The 19,704-nt window shown below is 48.3% G+C and overlaps 1 protein-coding gene across 5 annotated transcripts in view; it reads right to left on the minus strand.

Moving 5' to 3' along the window:
• The window catches only part of LOC144174974 (ETS homologous factor-like), a 405,488-nt gene that overhangs the window by 248,511 nt on the left and 137,273 nt on the right, over positions 1 to 19,704 (minus strand). The window lies entirely within an intron of this gene.

Consider the following 19,704-nt stretch of genomic DNA (forward strand, 5'->3'; position numbering starts at 1 on the left):
GGAGCGAATAAAATTCATTCGCACAAATCTATCACACACATGACTCTCTAAGAGCTTGATTCCCCCCGAAAAGCCCGGCGGAAGAAGCTGCTCACCCAGGCGGTAACGTAAGCGGAAACGAAAGCTCGCCGGATATGCCTGACTCTCGCAGTGTGTTTCCCGGACTTATCAAAGGCATGGATCCTTTTACTTCAAAGCGAAGTTTCTTTGCCTTCGCTCCCGACTTTCCTGGAGACCCTTCTGTGAATAAACACGGGATTTGCGCGAAAATGACAACACATACAGGAAGAACGGGGCTGCATGTGTTTGTGACGTTATCGGCAGTATCTATGGACCTTCATGGTGTCGCGAGATCTTCGACTGAGACGGACCACGGTAGAAATGCGGTTTATGTCCCACGAAAATCAAGAAAGGGTTAAAGAAACGACAGTCTCACAGTCTCTTGCCGATGGCCACAGACTTGGCGGGTGATGGCCGCGGCGACCGAGAGCAGGCAGAGCAACTGCGGCAGAACATCGGCAGCCGGCGACAGCGGCGGTGCTGCAGCCGCACCTTGATGTGCAGACTCGGACGACTGAGTCGGTGCTTTCTTTGCACGGGCAGTGGCGTCGGCCTTGAACACTCGCAGTCCGGTCGACTGCCGCAGGGTTCCCGTCCCTGGGACCGGGCGGCCGACGGGGAGCGGAATTCCGACGACCGCACACTTCTTCCTCTCTGCTCGAGACTTCCGGCCTCTTATCATCATCCTCTTTCCACTTTCTGCATTGGCTCTCTTATTTCTAATCTTCAGCGCTTTGTCCTATGCGCTATGTCCTAGTTTTTTTTCTTTCGTCCTCATCTTCTTCCTTTGGCGGTTTTTTTTTTGTTATCGGCCCCCGCTGTTGCCTCTTGTCTAAGGCGCCTTGACCACCGGTTTCATTACAGTGTTGTCATTTTCGCGCAAAGCCCGTGTTTATTCACCAAGATGCACCAGCTCGCTCAACAACAACTTATTCTAAGCTCCTGCGGTGGTCTAGCTCCCACGTGCTGCTAAATTTCTTAGAACTCCACAAACGGAATGCACGGAGGCAAGCGCCGGCAGGTGCGAGTGATGAGCGGGACGCGCTGGTATACGAAAGACGGCCGTTCCAAAGAGACTGCCACGCATCTTGCTGTCTGCCCGGTTAAGTTGTTGCGGCCAGCCAAGAGAGCGGCCGAGCTCATTCTCGCTCACGGTGACGCTGAGCGTACCTACGTCGATATCGCTTTGAGCAACTTTTACATCATTATATTGCAGTGCAAAAAAATTGAGGACTTCATCGCCCTCGGGGTGTCATTCATGGTTACGACAACAGCAACGACAAGACGGTACCGTTGCTTTCCACCGGAGACTCTTCGAAAACTGGCGAACCGGTGGTTACCGGCCTTCATGCGTGATTCCTAGTTGTGACGCTTCCTATTCATCACTACCCACGTCTAGAAGTAGTGGTGCCATTGACCACGTGCTTTACGGGGGGACTAAGGCGCTGAACGGTTATCGTTACGTCTCGTTACTCACCACTGCTTAGAATTCCGCAAAATCAGCAACTATGCCATGTACAATTACACTAAAAATGCCATACCTACGTTCGTTTGAACCATAACGGCTTCGTCTTACGTCGATTCAAACCGATGCACAGAATCCGTAAATTTTCTTCGAACCTCTAGTGTGTCTCGACGCACTCACCCCTGCTTAACATTCCGCAAAATCAGCAACTACGCCATGCACAATAACACTTAAAAATGTCCAACGCACATTCGTTTGAACACTGATATTCCACCATAAAAGCTTCGCCTTACGTCGATTCCCACCGATGCCTTGGATCCGCCTATTTTCTTCAAACTTCTCATGTGTCTCGACGCACTCATCACTGCTCAAGATTTCGCAAAATCACCAACTATACCATGCACAATAACGCTTAAAAATGCCGAACGCACATTCGTTTGAACCCTGATAGTCCACGATGGAAGCTTCGCCTTACGTTCATTCCGACCGATGTCTGGTATCCGCCAATTTTTTGTAAGCGTCTCGTGTATCTCGACGCCCTCACCCCTGCTCAACATTCCGCAAAATCAGCAACTACGTCATTCACGACACTTCAAAAATGCCATAAGCACGTTCGTATTAACTCAGATATTCCACGATAAAGGCTTCACCTTACGTCGACTCCCACCGATGCCTGGGATCAGCCAATTTTCTTTAAACGTTGATTAGATACGGAAGGCTCCTTAACTGAGCTTCACATTCGCTATTCGTTCATCTTGTCGGATGCGCCATTTATAGTGCCACCTGTACTGTCCAATGTTAGGATGACGGCCTACGGGACTAGAAAGTTAAAACCATGGACTTTCATACTAATATACGCTAGAGGGGAGACTGGCGCTACTGTCTATGCGAGCCGCCGAATGGCAGCTTCAACCCCCTCGGAGGCAACCATGCCTGGAAGATACAGGATTTTCGAACTTGGCTTGATGCAGCTGTCGTCTTGACGTGACATAAAGTACCTTTTTTAATGCAGACGCTATAAATATATAATAAATTTATAAATCAGTAGCAAATTTATAACGATAATTTATAATTTCTAAATTAAAATTTATAAATTAGGAAATTTATAAACTTTATACAATGTATAAAATTTATATTACAGTTTATAAATTATTAGTCGTGCAAACAACTTGTATGTTCTGTTAATTGTGTATTAAGGTTTAGAAAAATTCTTCTATTAGACGGGTGCTGAAGGTGCTGATCCCGACCAACCTGGTGCTGACCCACTCTGCCGGTCGACGCTCCCGCGATATTGTTACGGGAGAAAAATTCGACGGCTGTACACATGTACTTTCTGCTGGGTAAAAACTTTTATTTGGCTTAGCCGCCACCACCCTCAGGCTGTCTTCGCAAGCGTCGTCATGAACGTGACTAGGATGGAACAGCGTGCTCGCGCCGTCTATGGTGTGCGGAATCGCGAGTTCTAGTACGTTTTGAAAGATGCCGTAGAACGTGGCTAGTGCTAGAGTAGAGGATGCAGGGTGATGCTAGTGCTTTCTGCATCCATTTCATTCCAGGCGAGCATATTTACTCATTGCAGCCACTGAAATAGGGCACTAAGAACAATTCCGCCGCGCAGCGAAGGCGTCGACGCTTTCGACGCCAAAACCGAAACTCCGAAGGCAAGTGCACATAACAACCGCCAAGCATAAGGTTTCATACTAATACACGCAGTCCATGCTGCCAAGATTCAAATTAGCCCAAGTTCGAAAATCACAGGTCTACGTCACACAATCAGCTCCATGGTGGTTGAACGATTGCAAAGCCAGTGTCCCCTCTAGTTCTTGCTGTGCAACTCTATGGTTAAACCGGATTTTAAAAAAAGCTTGCTTACTTCTCGGACATTTCGACTGAACTCGCGAAAAATCCCCACAGCGCCACCTTACGTTAAGTGACGCAAGCAAGAACTGTCTTCTTTCAGCTTATGCCTCATGCTCCGAGTTGTCTGGTGTGGTTTAGGATACATACAATTCGCCTTCCGGTTCGGAGCATCGAACGTTGCATACGTGCCTGAAGCGTGCTGCCCCTGGCACTAATCCTATTCACGTAGTATACGCGGCCGCCAAATGTTTTCCTTTTAATCTTGAACCGTGGACGAGAAACAACTCGTGAAGCGGTTTCACCATCGACGATAGGCACCCTGGCTTCCGCAGTCGGTTACGCAACTTAACTGAAAAAAAAAAGATAGATGAAGAACAGGAAGCAGACACACACACAGCGCGAGAGAAATCGAGATGGCGATAAAATCGACACCTGAAGTGAGAGGAAGGCACAAGATGCGCTCTCCTAATTTGCATGGCGACGACGCTCCTCGTGGCGGACTATTTGTGGGGGCAAAGTTGGCGCCCCTTGTGTTTTTGAGAAAGCTGGGCATGCTTGTTTATCGGTTACGCCTTCCTACCCGAGAGAATGTGTTATTGGCTGTGTTTCACGCCGACTGCCGTCGCTGGCAGCACGCGCGCGTTGTGCATGAGGGCCATGCATTGGCAGTCCAGCGGCGACGCGTGGATGTGTGCCAGGCAGGCCACGTGGTCTCCCCATGGCCGGCCTGCACCGTGTGCGGAAGATAAAATTCTAAGAAGTGAAGCGCGTTGGGGTATAGCTCGCTTTGTTAAGGGGAGCGCGCAATAAAACAGAAGCTTCCAGGTTACGATGCCTGCACACCAAATCAATGTTCTGGTACCGGTACAAGGCACGCATGGTGACCTTGCAAAGATTTGTTTTTAGCATGGTAGTATGCGCACTTTATTGATGTCTCGGTGAAATTGCACTCGAAGAATCAAATAAAGAGGAACACGATGGTTTTATCTTTCGTAAAAGCTAAAAAAATTGTGAACCTTCGTCATACCTATCCCTTAGAGGGATGCTGAAACACTTTCGAAAAGCGCTTTCACTCTTTTCTTTGCGTCTGGAACCACTGCGAAAGCTATAGTTATCGCCAGCACTGAACGGCACTGCGTGATTTGTCCGTCGCACAAGATATGCCTTCCGTTTCTGCCTCGTTTTTGTGGCTCTATTTTTAAAAGTTACTGTCGAAAAGCGTTCATTTCTGTAACTGAAGGAAAACCGGCCTACCACCGCTACATGACCTTAATGACTTAATTCGAGCGGTCGAAGAACGTCAAAGCCGGGAAAGAAAGAAAGAAAAAAAACTTTTGAGCGAGTTCCCAAGTTATCCGATGGGCATAGAGGAGTAATTTTTGGCTGAGGTATGTTAAGACCCCCTAATCTAAGTACTGGGTGTGTTGGGTGACTACGTTCTGGAAGCATTAAGATTTCATAAACAGTTGAAAAAAGGTTGCGGGGTTCCTTTAATGCGATACTGCGATCGCTAATTACAGAGTAAGGAAGTTGGAGTAGAGCACGTGGTGAAATAGCCGTATTAAACTTGAACTTTGTTTATTCTGTGTTTTCTGCGGTACGGGTTTTTTCGCCCTCCGGGAGAATTCGAGGAACCGATGCAACAAAGTATACATTTATGAAAGGTTGACCTTTATCGGAACAAAGAATTTGCCTAAGGACAAAAGATCTGTTGTTCTATATCGCCGATAGGTAGCAAGGGAAAGAAACTCCCCCTTTTTCATTTTTAGGCAAACAAGTTATTTTGATTGACTGCAGAGCGTCCACAAGGTTTCGTGGCTTTGTTGCGATCAGCTTCGCATTTATGGTTTAGTGCGAGAGCCCTATTAGCCTATCTCTGCCGCTTTCACAGGGAATTCGGGAAGCCTGTTTCGGGAAGCCTTATTCGTGGAGCTTCACCCACAAAACCTGAGGTATTTTCCCGTGAAGAACTCCCACCTCCCCTTGCGGGAACCCCTGTGTAGATGCGACGCATAGGGGATTCACGTTGCAGCGTTGGGCAGCGGAGGAACGGCGCTGGAACGATAGAGCGGAGCGGCAAAGGCACCGCGTTTTATAGCGCGCATAACGGTGAGGGGACGCGCCGGCGCCAGTGCGTCTGCCGCGGCTATGACGCAACACAATCCAACACAATCCACTTTAATCCAATCCAATCCAATCCTATCCCAATCCCAATCCAATCCAAGCCAAGCCAAGCCAAGCCAATCCAATCCAATCGAATCCAATCCAATGCCCCTCGCGAGAGAGTGTTCGCTATCGCAGAGGAGACGGGGTGAGCGGCGGAGAGCGAAGCTGGCGCGGCGAGGAGAATGGGGGAGGGGTGGACGCCGACAACAACGACGCCGATTGCGGATGCATGGACAAGGCGGGTGAATGAGATGCGTGGCATCTAATAACGCGCTTGTACAGCGATTTATGGAGAGCGTATGTTCGAATACGAGGCGTCCCGACGTTAAACCTAATGTCACGCTTTGGGACCCTAACGTAGTCATCCGGTACCGACAGCTTGACGCACAATGAGCATAACGTTGTTTAGTATCAACGTTAAGTTTCTTAAAGCTGAGCTCAAACATGGAACGTTAGGGCTAACGTCATGATTCCAGATCTGGCGTGCATATACGTTAGACCTGACGTCACGCTTTGCAATCGAACGACATACCCACTGGAAAAATGTATTCATTACAGGCACCGGACAGTGAAGTTTGCGCGCGACTGCAGCGCCATCTCTCGCCTCCGCTTAGCAACTCTGGGTCGGTGGATGTCGCGCCCGGCCGTTCAGTGCACATAAAAATACGCGCGCTGCGTGCGGTTCGACGTTGTGTGGCGGAAGTTTTTTAAGAAACATAGTTATAAATGCAAGTTACAGGGTCCGAACAGATCAAAATTCTGCAGGAAAGAATTAGTGGCCACGCCACTACTGCTGCGTGAAGAACTGCCACAATAGCGAAAGGCAGCCTGCCATCGTTCTGTACAGGTTTCCCGGGCAGCCGGGGAGGATAAGCGTCGCAAGAAATAAATTTTAGCAGTAAGAAAGGCATGACATTTTTTGTCAGTGGAAGGAGTAAAATTATGAGTGCGATGACTGTTTAGGCGCAGCGCAGACACGAAGGGCCGTAAAACTAACACGTTTGCTTTCAGTGTTCCATACACATCGCGCGCTGCGATGAATCGCATGCCGTCGTAGTATTTACATAACCCAAGGTATTATGGCTTCTGCCACTATTGTTTTATCAGCAGTAACTTTTTTTAGCGACATTCACGGCACCGAATGGATGCCAAAAGACGCCACAAGAATATGTTCGCAGCACTTCGCGGGTGATGCCAAAAGCAATGTCAAGACGGTCAATACGCATCCCGCTTACTGCCCTACTTTGTTCCCCGAAGTGTACAGAGTTCGGCCACGCATTCCAAGCGAGAGCGTGGCAAGCTATCAAAGGCAAGGTTGCATTCACTCACGCGGACTTCTTTAATGCGTTTTGCGTACTCTGAAAGTTGAGGTTACTATTGTTTAAGCAGAGGATGGGGAGGAGGAGGAAATAATTTTTTTGGAGAATTCTGAACAGCCTGAACAAACTGTATCACAATTAGCCTCTAAGATGACTTTAACATTACTCACAAGATAGAAGCCGAAACTAAACGGAATCTTCGTAAAGACAACCGCAGCTCCGCAGCAGATTTCCAACTGTGTACGTGAGCTGCGTTTACTTTGTAATGAGCTAATAACGTTTGGAATCCGTTGTTAATTAGTGACAACACCAACCCAGCTGAAGAAGGGCAGCCGGAAAAGTCTCTGCAGTGTGGTTGCGCGAACACAGGAAACAGCACAAACACGCTTCTGTCGTGGAGCGCCGTTGTATATGCTGGGGTCACTTTATTAGGCTATAAAACAATAAGAAATTATACTGACCTGAATCGGCGCTGTAAATAAGCTTCCCTTGCTGAGAATGGGACTTCGCAACGATGTCTGTCCTATCAATTTCTTGCACGGCGCACACGTACGCGGGAACGTACAATCTCTAACTTCTCGCGGACGCGAGGCCGACCCCGTAATTGTCCGGAACTCGCACAGAAGCACTTCATACAGGAGGGAACTATTTGCTAGAACAGTTTTCAAGCACGAGACACCTTTCAAAAACAATCGCAGAATCGCAAATACAAACAACCGAGAGGTGCCGAATATATGAACGCGAGCCTGCCGTCTGGCTCTCACCGACCCAAAGTTAGCTCAAGCTTCTGCAGGGCGGCGCTGGGTGTACTTTATTCGTCGCGCCCTCTTGGCAGTGACCGGTGCCTATACTGATTGCACTTCAAGCTGCGGGCACTGGATGACGTCGTGCGGCCTCAAAGGTAACGTTAAGCATACAGTTACTAGGCATAATGTAACCTATAGCATAAGGCACGTACCCGGCAATTGCTGGTGTTGCTCCCTCCACTATTTGCTCCCTCCACTCGACTCAGGGGAGGATTCCGCAATGCTTATGCATGCGCAAATCGCTTTCAGGTATCTCCTCCCCTGCAGGCTCGAGTGGAGGAAAGATTCAGAATACCAGGGTTTATTTCGGACCTGTCCCAGTTATAAAAGGGCCTTCGTATCCAAGTAGTCGTTCAGCTTAGGTGATACCCCCTCAACATATTTTTGCTTCCCATAAAGTATCTTGCCACACCAGCTAGATACGTATATAAGAAGTTACCGCGGAACCAAACAGGTTGCACGGGAGTTGAAGACGAACCAGTAACCATAGCTGGGCATGTCGGTACAAATGCACAAGCGAGGCAAGTGTAAGCTACAAAGGCACAGCTTGACGTTCCTGCTAGAGGGCAAGATAAGAGCGGGGCGACAAGAGTTTCTGCATATACCACAGCTCATGTATACACCGGAGTAGCTCGATGTACGACGCGCGTGGTAGTCGCGTGGCGCCGCCTGCCTGTGGTGATGAGTGCCCTCTTCTCTGCCCTGTACTCTGGGCGACCACCGACGATGCTGACGCGACGTGGCGTCGCCCCTCCACGGTGCGGAAGCGCTAGTTTGAAAAACTGCGGTCCATTTATTAGGCTCGGCTGACAGTTGTCACTTGCAGCGGTTATTTTTTTTTTTTCATTCGTTAGTATGAGTCATTGACATCCGAAGGCGTCGGTGTCGGAGGTCATGCTCGTCGAATATTTTCCTAGGCTACTCTGGACTCTGATGTCATGATCATACGCGACGGTGATGTCACCTTTATTCGCAGTTATCGGCAGCAGCGAGAAATTTAAATCCCGTGAGCATTGGTAGTGATCGGTCCACTACTGTAGCGCGTGAAGAAAAATGAGCGATAATAGAGTCCACTGTCCTCGTTGAGGTGGTGCTCTCAAGAGTGGAACATTTACCACACTATGGATGCGTAACATTCAAGAGAGAGAGAGAGAGAGAGAGAGAGAGAGAGAGAGAGAGAGAGGGGGGGGGGAACGTTTACTTGAGCTTTTTGTGCTTACTGTAGGTTCCCACAACTTCTGAGTGTAAGCAGCAGCTGTCTAAAGAACTACAGCGAAACCTTGATTTTGACGTAGGGTTGCTCAACAGCCCCTTTAATTTCCCATCGCTCTGCACGGCCGGTTCTGTTAAGTTGAACAGCTTCCAGTACAGTCCAGGGAAGCAGAATACTGGTAAGCGGTCGTGGCGCATAGGCTAACCTTACAGAACAGCCGTGGTGCCGTGTACAAAACAGCTGCTCATTGATAACGCCGTTAAGTAAGTTTTATGCTGCCTCCTTTTGAGGTCATGAATTATAGGTCTCGTGATGCTTGCTTTATATTTCGACGTGGTTCATGCGTGGAAGGATGTAACTCAAACTGCGAAGCAGAATTTTGGCCTATGGAATAGGCAACAACTGAGTATTGGCTTTTTAGTGTTCCAGCTCAGCCAATTACGTAACGGGTGTCTTGAGACCTCTTCTGCGATTTCCACAGGGCCCGGAAAGATTTTCCTGCCAAGCGCGGCATGAATTCGTAGAAGCAATCAGGGCAAATAGTGCATAAGGCAAACATATGATGGTGAATGCTGGCGATAGGCTGCACGTGTCACATTTGGAAGAAACTGCACACGAGTAAGTTTCAAGCACAACGTTGAGAATTTATGACTTTTTGGATCACCGCTTAGGCGTTTCTTTAATTTGTAAACGTTGGTGTGAAGACTGGGAGATAATTGACCCCACACGTGGTATTAACCGGGCTTGGCTGTACGTTAATGGTGACAACAACGCAACAGAAGACGTAAGACCAAGTAAAAGGGCGTGCATGTGTCCCCTTTTTATTAATCTTCCGGCTTCTGCTGCGCTGGAGCTACTACGAACGCACGCCAACCTTCCCACTCTCCCGCACTTCACTGAAGTGGGGATTTCCCGCGTCCTCTGCTATCTCGTAGATTCTCTCTTGAATTCAAAATGTTCAACTCAACAAAAGAAATGAGCAAAAATAGGTGCAGAATCAATCGCTTTCGAACACTATCGCTGGCCTGACATCCGGCACCCTTGGATGTCGTGCGAAGATCGATGGTTCGTAAAGACAGGGCACAGCGCGTTTCTCGCCCGGTGGATCATACTGTGTGAAGTAGGCAAACACTGCGGTGACTGGCCCGAACCGTGACAAATGTGAGCCTTCACGCCGTAGTCTACGTCGTAGCTCCAAGCAGTCGGTGCGCCCATTGAGACGACCAAGTTTGTCACTTGCCGCAAGACTGATGACTGCCTTTGGCAGCAGGGCGCGCGCTGCCTTTCTTCGGAGTCTTGCACAACTGCGAATATTAAGCCCGATGGCGCCTCCGCGCTTGTTTTGCGACCGTTTACACCAACAATAGCCAACAAACGGAGAAACAAACAATTCTGACGCCATCCGTGATCGATGGTCCGTCCCGCTGTGGCGGCATGCTTCTTTTTCGCGCCCATTCTGTGGCAGGCTGCGCCCCGCAAGGAGCGGCGCTTTCCGACGTCCGAGAAGTTGGTGTCGGATGCGTCGATAAGAAAGCTTGTAGCCATCTTCTGCTCTTTGCTGGCCTATTCTTCATGCTTTCTGTTGATTTATTTTTTGCTTAGTCATTCGTTATGGGTCCACCCAGTAGAGAATGGGGAGGAGGCGGGTGCTGGAAGATCAGATGCTGGAAGACGAAGTTTTTTTCTGGAAGGCCAGATGCTCTCACGCACGTGCAAGCGGAAGCATGGCGGCGGTGACATCCATAGTGTGTATGCGGACACGTATATCTTCCTGGCACGGGAAGAAATCAATTTATTGTCGTGGCGCGTGGCACGTCCATCTTGACCGATCGACGTTTTGTGCCGAAAGAAAGCGGCGGGAAGAAAAAAAAAGAGTATTCACTTCGCTTCTTCACGGAGTATTGCATGACGCAGCTATACATGGGCAGATGTATTTAATTTCACCATTTAGAGCAAGTGCTTGTTACATAAATGGCTATGTGCCGGGAGAGTGTGGCTGTCCCAGGACCCGAAAAATCCTTCCATGCTAGCCATATACAGCTTGAACTTAAAATAAATACGGCGTTTACAGCTATATCATGTATAGTTAGGACTGCCAAACAGCTGCGTGCCTATGAAGCGCGATGAAGGGAACAGAGAGCGCAGTTACCGACGGGATGCAGCGAAAAGTTACCAGAAAGTCGAGAAGCAGGCGGCACACATTCCGGTTGTAGTCGTTGGCGACAACTTAAACAATAATTGCTTCATTGTTTTTTTTTTTCGATTTTGAGCAAGTTCCGCCACTTGTACCCGCGCTTTCCCGTATTCAGCAAAGAAAGATTACTTCGAAGAGCACGCATAGAAAACAATTCTGGCTACCTCAATTTAGGTTGATCGCTGCCTACTCCACAAATGTATCAACGTTACTGAAAGTTCTCATCGGTATACGGCCTGCTGAAGCGCAAGTCCCCTAGGGTCCAGATGAATAGCTGCTTCCAATATTAGCTTCCAAGCGTCGTACATCGTTCATCACTGCGACCTCGGAGTGTGAAGCGAGGCGCTTTGTCATCCCTACGCATGCCGGACGACCTTTAGCCGCTCCGACGACACCGTGGACCTCGACAAAGTGGGTCGAAGCGGCTATATGGCGTATGCGGGAGTAGCGCATTTAGAGCGTCCTGCACGTTTGACCCTTTCGTCGGCGTCCCGGTCGGCTGCCAGGTGCGAGTGCCGGGAAAGAATTTGCCCACAGACCCTGGTTAAACTGCGGGTGGTAACCTCATATCCCGTTTTTTTCTCGGTAAGGTATGAGCTTAAAACTGACCCCTCGAGAGAGGGCTCCAATAGATCGCAAGATTTCGCAAAGCAAAAACTAGAAAACAACACCGGCTGTGCGAGCTTCGTCTAATGTTACAAGAACATTGCTCTCCCTATTGGAGGTAGCAAGGTGGTCTATAGGAGTATAGGGGCCTGAAAAATTCAATTAGAAAAGTTTATCTAACTCGAGGAATAGTTTCCCTGTTTTTCTAGCTTTTTTCCCGGTTTCCAACTCAAGTTAGGAAGCTAAAAACAAGAGGAAACGATTCTTCCGGCTCTCCCATCATACTTCCGGTTTATATAGCTTCCTTGTTGAAACGTTATGGACGTAGTACCGGTACTGTGCATGCCAAGAGCTTTTTTGCAAAGCCTGGACTCCGATAACGCCGTAAAATCTGTCTCACTCACCAGCAGTTTCGTTCATTGAAATTTCACTTGACCGAGCATCTATGTATACATAAATGTTCTCTCTCACGTCCTTCAAGGCCATTTTGAGGTCGACTTCTGTTGAGCGATAGTATTTACACGCGCATGCTAATGCAGAATTCAAGCAGAAGGACAGCGGGAAAGGATAAAAACCAGGAAAAGTGCTCCCCATGGAAGTAAGGACATTGTCTCTGTTACATTGATGAGGAAATATCTCAATCAAAAAAACAAAAAAACAACGAAAGTAAACGACCGGAAGCAGTAGTTCGCCTTATGACTGCGGTCTCTATCGTCATGTCGTCATGGAATTATTACGGCGACATTTAGACAAGTCTTAGTTCCAGTATAGTGCGCTTAGAACCGTTACAACACACAAATTGTAAAGAAAAAGGACGTGAAAGCGGCTTCACGAGTGTTGTTACGTAAGTTTTTCTCAATTTCTTTGTTGTGGAATCCAATATGTACACTCCCCTCTAAGCTTCATCACTTGGCCTGAAGTCAAGCTTTGCATCAGTTGAAGGCACGGCGTCAAGAGCCGAATTTGAGGAATTACTCTACTGTAGTGCCATTAGGCAATCAAGAGGGAAAAAAAAAACTCTAACAATGGACCAAATGGCGGTGACAGGGCAGCTACTTGTCATTTTCGTTAAATTGAAAAATAAAGTAAGAATTAAATTCTAAAGCCGCTGATAAAGAGTAAACGGCCTTCACATCATTTTAAGCATCAATTGAAAAACGCTACTCTTTCGCAGCTGGTTTAGTGTATCCGGAGTTTTCAGCCGTAACTATGAACCTGGAAAAGCTAGGAGCTATGAACTTGAGCGAGGCGGACGCAAGGACCGGCTTCAGAGAAAGCCCAGAACGAATTGCAAAGAGCGTCAAGAATAAAATGTGCGGGAAAGAGGTTCAAGAGAAAAAAGAGCTCGCCAGCGGTGGTGGCGAGGTGCCGAAGAATGTCCAGTCCGCTCAGCGAAGATTTCACGCCGTTCGACTCACTTGTCGCCCCAAAACCGAGAGGGCGCGTCAAGCGTCCTCACCGGCCCGCTCTTCGTCGTCGCTAACAAGCCGCGACGCCTCGAATCGGTCTAGCGGCACCGCGGATTCTCTCACTTCTCCCGTGAACCGCCAAAATGGAAGCAAAAAGGCCGCACGTGTCGTCGCTCGTGCGGCAGCGCGGGTGGCAAGTTGCTACACCCTCACCGACACCGCGTGAGAGAAGGCGACCTTTACGCACGACCCCCCACCCGGACCACTCCCTCGCATACCACCTACAGGCCGCATTTCTTCCCCCTTCTGCTTATACACTCGAGCTTTTTCGTATGCAGTTCCTTTTCTTCTTTCGGTCGGAGTCGGGGCAGCAGTTTTGGGGTATAGGCCTAGACTAGACCGGAGACAGCTAACGAATGCTGACGCCGTGCTGAGCATCGCGATCAGCTCTGCCCTTACGGGAAGCCGGCGGGCAGAAAAGACGAGCACACCAAAAAGCTCGGGTACACAGAGCGGACGATCGTATACAGCGAGCCCGAGGAACGCCTGCTGTGGACGTGTCGCCCCGCAGACGACACCAAAAAACACTGCCGCCCGCTAAAGGGACCGGCCATCGTCGCAGACTTTCGTGGAGGTCCGCAGTAGTCGCGGCGACACGCCGTGAAGATCGGCTGATGTCCCCGCTCGACTGTCCTTTCTGTACGTGCCTGTCGTATAACAAATGCGACATGCCAGCGAAATGGCGTCAGATGGGATATAAGGGGGTGCTCGGAAAACGCGCGCGAGCTTTTCGGAGCGTCGCGCCCTCTACCGGCAGCAACGAAACGAACCGTGTCAGCGCAGGAGACCATAACAACGAGCTATGACGAGCAGGCGACAGAAAAAAGGCAGACGGGAGCGCAAGGAAAAAAAAAAAAAAAAAAACGAAAAGGACAGCCATCAGGCGGACGACGATCGCAAAACAAATAAATATGTACGAGAAAACCAACAAACCAAACAAACAAACAAACGAATAATTCCTTAGTCTCAATAAAGAGCAAAAAGTAGAGGAAAGAGGGGTCCACCTTGGGGACCTCCCCCCCCGGGTGTGCCGCTGCCGGCGACAGCAATAGTATGTCTACTTCCTTTAGAATGGAAGTAGAACCACTTTCGGGTGTTTCCTCTATTTTAGCTGAACGTGCTGAAGGATACAGAAAATGTCCCGATATCACCTGCCTTTCGAGCTAGGAGAACCCGCGCTTGTGACGTGCTCGTGTAGCGCCCATTAGCCGGCAGCGAACACGACGTGCGTGGCATGAAACATGACAGAAATGGCAGCACGTTTGCTGGTGTATAGCCCTCTGTCTTGATCTGAGCTCCTCTTGCTCTGCCTGTACCCACTGCGCAATTCCTCCCGTGTTCCCGTTTTGGCATTGGGGCTCCTTCGAACAGTGTCTTACGCTTGGTGCGACACCCGGGAATACTGGAGGCTGTTTTGATTTGATGTTGGTTCTAATCTCACCGTTTAAAGGTTTGCGCATATTCATTTGCGACAGGTATGTTTCTTGCCAGCGGCGTAGGCAGGGGGCATGTTTCGGTGTCACAACATCCCCGAAGTTCTCTGAGCGCCAAACCCATCCCTACTCGTTCTTCTCGCACTTTTTTTTCGCCTGTGATATTCACACACCGAGTTGATATACATAATGCAACACTAAAAATAAGAAGTGTGTCGGTTTATTAAAGCCGCAGAGTTACAAAATATTTTTTGAGGGGCGGCAGGATTTTTTTTACCGAAGCTGTATAACACACAACGAAAAACATTTCTGGCTACGCCATTGTTTCTTGCATAATATTAACTTACGAGTACAACATGAAGCGCGGAATTATATTGCAGCAGATCTTTCACTGATGCCTGCTTTTGACTGTTTGCCACTGCACCACAAGTTTGTGTCTCTAATTAAGTAGTGTTCACGAAAAAGATTGGATGACTACAGCAACACGACGTAATCCAGTTAACGAACTTTGCTGAATTGAACTATGCTATGATGCTAACACAGTGTAATCCCGTGCGCACGGTCCCGACATTGGTCGTTATAGAAATGATGTGGCGTAGAATATGAATGATACGACGGTGGACTAGTCGGAAGAATTGGTTTTGAATCAAAACGAAAAGGAGTAAAACAGCTATAGTCTGAGTCAGTGTAAAGTTACTCGTGTGGTGTGTGCGAACAGCGTCACAGTTTTGTGTTCAAAGCGTAACCATAAAAGGTGCTTCTACTTGTTTGTGCACTATTCTATTCTGCCAACGTTCTGGTAATCTAGGTATATTCTAAAATCCCATTGCTTGAACCTCTGTTTGTTTGTAATTTCATGACTTGGGAGTTTACGCTACATCATTGGGTGCGTAGAATGGTAGCGTCGCGATTACCAATAAGCGATAAGGCGGGACACGTCCGATCGCTACCGAGCCGTGAACCGAAACTTGGTTCCCCGTCGTTGTTGTTCTTCTGGTTTTGATACATACCCACTTGGGGGATTATCCAACATTGGGAGATTTTCGAGGCTCATGTGCCGGCTTTGCGAAAGTATGACTTTAAAAATTGGATGTACAATAAGTGCACAATCCAATATGAGAATCGGTAGAAGAAAAGTGCGCAATATTCGAGAAGGTGGAAGGAAAAGCAGTCCTTTTTATTACTCTCTGCTTGTTGCTGGGCGCCGCACTAGCGGCGCGTGGCCAGCATTTATCGTTGGCGGCTCAGACCCATCAACACCGCTCTTGAAAATCGTCTATGTGCTGCAGCAAACGACTGTACGAGCTGGGGTGCCACCACAGTATATTTTCTCAGTGGTAACGGTGTTCTTGTGGACCCTGCCCCCTCAGCTTTTAGTGCTGTTTCCCTTTCATTTGTAGCTGAATTAGCTCGAGGCACAATGCGAACCTTACTGCCCTCTGTCATAGCTTATGATAACCATACTTCTCTTGCACATTTGCCATGATTGCCCCAGATAAATGGGAGATATGACGCTCACTTCATACACTATTCTCTTCTCTTACTTACAGCCCATCGCGCCCTAGTAAACAGCTACGGCATTTTCGTGTTATATGCTAGTGACAGACTTATATTCCCGGAGTGCGGCACGCCATACAATGCCAGTGTTGCGGTTGAAAACAAACGCTGATTTCTTTTCGTTACCTGCTTTTCATGAGATGGCTACGCCGAACTATGACTTTGCCATGTGACAATCAAGGACTTATAGCAGGTACTTCATTTCACAGTTATGAGGGGGAAGGTTGGACAAAGGAATAAAGGAGGGAGGTACCAAAGAAGATTTGATGATAAATCAACCAATCAGCCTAACACAATTCGGGACCTTCCACTCCAGGCGCTGAAAGTGTGAATAATTCGGCAAGAGATACAAGATATGAGTGCACGGGACGGGTGTATTAACGCGCGCGCAAACACACACATCCATCTCCGCTGCTTCCGCTAATCAAAGAGGGGAGCATCCCTGCTGCACCGTCAATACTTATCCGCCGCTGTCCGGCTCATGGTGAGTATCGACACCATTCTCTATTCTGCAACGAATACGTCGACCGTCGGACAAGGCCGAGCAGGTAATGATGAGGATAATAGTAATGACTGGGATGCCGTGGCGTACAAACAAACCCAGGAGCGTACGTACGGACAAATGTTCTTTCGTAGCCGGCTATACACCAACCTGTACCATTAAAAGAAGAAAGGAACTTACACACGTGCGCAAGAAGGACTGTGTAGAAGGTTAGACGAACAGGATCCTCTCTGTGGTTCGCTGCGCGTCTGTGACGTCGGGGAAGACACCCTGGACACCTCACGCCAGGGGCAGTTTGATCTCCGGCACGTACCCAATACAGGCATCCGCGCGCTGATAACAATGGGACAACGGCAAAGAGCAGCGGGCATCTGAAGCTCCAGCCTCTCCCTTGGTCCGAAAATTCGTAGCTTCTAATCGCCTTTTCAGCCCAACGATGCTCCCGACAATTCCAGTCTCCGTATTCTTGGTAATTGAAATGGATGGCTGGACGTACATAACTTGACCAAATATAATCCAACCAGGATTTAGGGCTCGAAGTACTGTTTCTCCTCCTTTGAAATCGCATTTTAGAGCTGCTCCAATGATAAATGTTTGGCGACCTTTTTTCTTACAGAGAATATGGGCGTCTCTAAGCTAACCTCCCTGCTTTCAATTCTAGCGACTTGTGGTTCAAGTACGCCTGTTACTTGTTTTTTATAGAAAGGAGAAGAAGCGAAGGCCAGAAAAAAAAAGTGCCTCGTACGTACCCCCAACATCGGGTAAATTATAAAAATAAAATTTCGGTGGCAGCGCATCCCGCCAATTTTCTGAGTATACCAACAACTTCGCACCCAAGCCCCGGACAAGGGGACGCAATGTAACGAAAGTTCGCGAACTACTCGAGAACCATCCGCGCAACAAGCAACAGCACAAACTAATCAGCCAAACAAAGCAAACAACGACGACTGTTTCGCGCCGCTCGCGGGCGAAGTTTGGCAGGGGAGAGTGGCCGACGCTGCGCCATAACAGCTATCATTGCCCGGCACCCGCGACTCACCGGGCGCAGGCGCAGAAGCTTCAGCACGGCGAAGCCCCGTAATCCACCGCAAGTGCGTATAATTTTTTGTCACGGCGCGCGCTCTACCCAAGCCGTTCGCACAGCCTTTCTCTTCAGATTCCCCGCTCCCCTCAGCACCGCCCCTTGGAAAGCCTACGACTCCGCTCCGCCGTAGCGTCCATTCCTGCTTCAAGATTGCCATCGGCCGCAACTCCCTTTGTTTCGCGATGTGCTCGTCCGAACAACCACGCGGCACCGAGCAACCAAGAAAGATGCGTTCGTATGCGTATAAATACTACATGAGCCTTTTAAGTTGCTTTTCTGGTGTGATGGAGACATCGCGAAGGGGGGTGATTCTCTCCAACCATTGTTCTTCTCATGCCTTGCGCAATGGCCGCTACAAACCCATGGCCGGCCATAAACAAGAATCTGTTGGCACAGAACAGCGCTACCCTAATGCCCCTTTCACACTCCTAATGCTTTCTTTCAGGGGCTCTCGTTGCAAGAAGCATTTATTGTATGGTCGGAGACGGAGTTTTTGAGATATTCTCTGGAAGTACCTCCTATTCACTTTGAGGACATGAGATCACGGTATTAAAGACAATTTAAAATAAACAAAAACAATGTGTAGGTCAGAGATGAATGGCTCGCTAGTAAAATTTGCCCGCTTATCTGACTGCTTCACTGCAACTGTCGTCGAAATACGATAGTCTGCTGCTGCCATCTTCTTCACTCGCCCCCTCCTACTCCTCAAGCTCTTTCCCTCTCCTCTCCCTTCCTCTATGATGAATGCAATGTAGGATCGTTGTTCAACTCATTTTGTTTTCGTGTCCGCAATCATCGCGTGCCATTTGTCGGGATAGCGGAATTTTGTCTCCTCTCTCCTCCACACAGTTTCGATGCGTTTTTCTTTCATTCGCTGTCGCACAAAGCAAAATCAAATGTGTATTCTTGATCAGAAAAATGCTAGTACTGTTTGTTATGTACTTATGTTTTGCCTCGAATGTGTTCGAGGTTTCCTTTGTCCTGAATAATGTCGACATGTTTGACTCACGGCCGCAGTTCGTTTGCGGTGAACCAAACCTATACGGGCAATCTTTTTTGGCCCCGTGGCAGGCGGTTAAAATCAACTGACGGACAAACAGATCAAAATTTTCGCGTTCAGGTAGGCAAGAAAGTCTCGTCTTTAAATTGATTGCTTGTTTCATTGATTTATATATTGATTGGTTTATTGATTTCGCTTCCTATATACTAGGATTAGCCTTGCCTTCAGTGCTGCCATTTCACTTGAGGCCCGCCTGGATGAACTTTAACGCGTGTACTGTATAAGTGTAGGCATCTTTTGTACATAGCCATTTATTCATTTCTCAGCCATCTTCATCCCTTTGCGGCTCTGTCCACGCTCTTTCTTCCCCTTCCTCTTCCCACACACAGAATAGCTGGCCAAATCTACAACCATCATGCCGACCTTTCTGTTTTTTTTTTCCATTTCAATAAAATTTCTCTATCTCTCTCTGTCTGTCTCTCTCTCTCTCTCTCTCTCTCTCTCTCTCTCTCTCTCTCTCTCTCTCTCTCTCTCTCTCTCTCTCTCTCTATCTATCTATCTATCTATCTATCTATCTATCTATCTATCTATCTATCTATCTGTCTGTCTGTCTGTCTGTCTGTCTGTCTGTCTGTCTGTCTGTCTGTCTGTCTGTCTGTCTGTCTGTCTGTCTGTCTATCTGTCTATCTGTCTATCTGTCTATCTATCTATCTATCTATCTATCTATCTATCTATCTATCTATCTATCTATCTATCTATCTATCTATCCCTCCCTCCCTCCCTCCCTCCCTCCCTCCCTCCCTCCCTCCCTCCCTCTCTCTCTCTGACGTGCACAGGCTGTGCTCACATTGGCAGGCTCTGGAAACTTGTTCACTCAGTTAATTGCGCTACCATCGGTATTATCTCATGATCATGATTCTCGTTTAATGAAGGAAGGCCAAAGAGCGCCCCAAAAAAAGTCATGTTAGTT

Source organism: Haemaphysalis longicornis, unplaced genomic scaffold, assembly GCF_048455015.1.
Source record: "Haemaphysalis longicornis isolate Haplotype H1 unplaced genomic scaffold, Haemaphysalis longicornis Haplotype H1 scaffold_3, whole genome shotgun sequence".
Lineage (NCBI taxonomy): Eukaryota > Metazoa > Arthropoda > Arachnida > Ixodida > Ixodidae > Haemaphysalis > Haemaphysalis longicornis.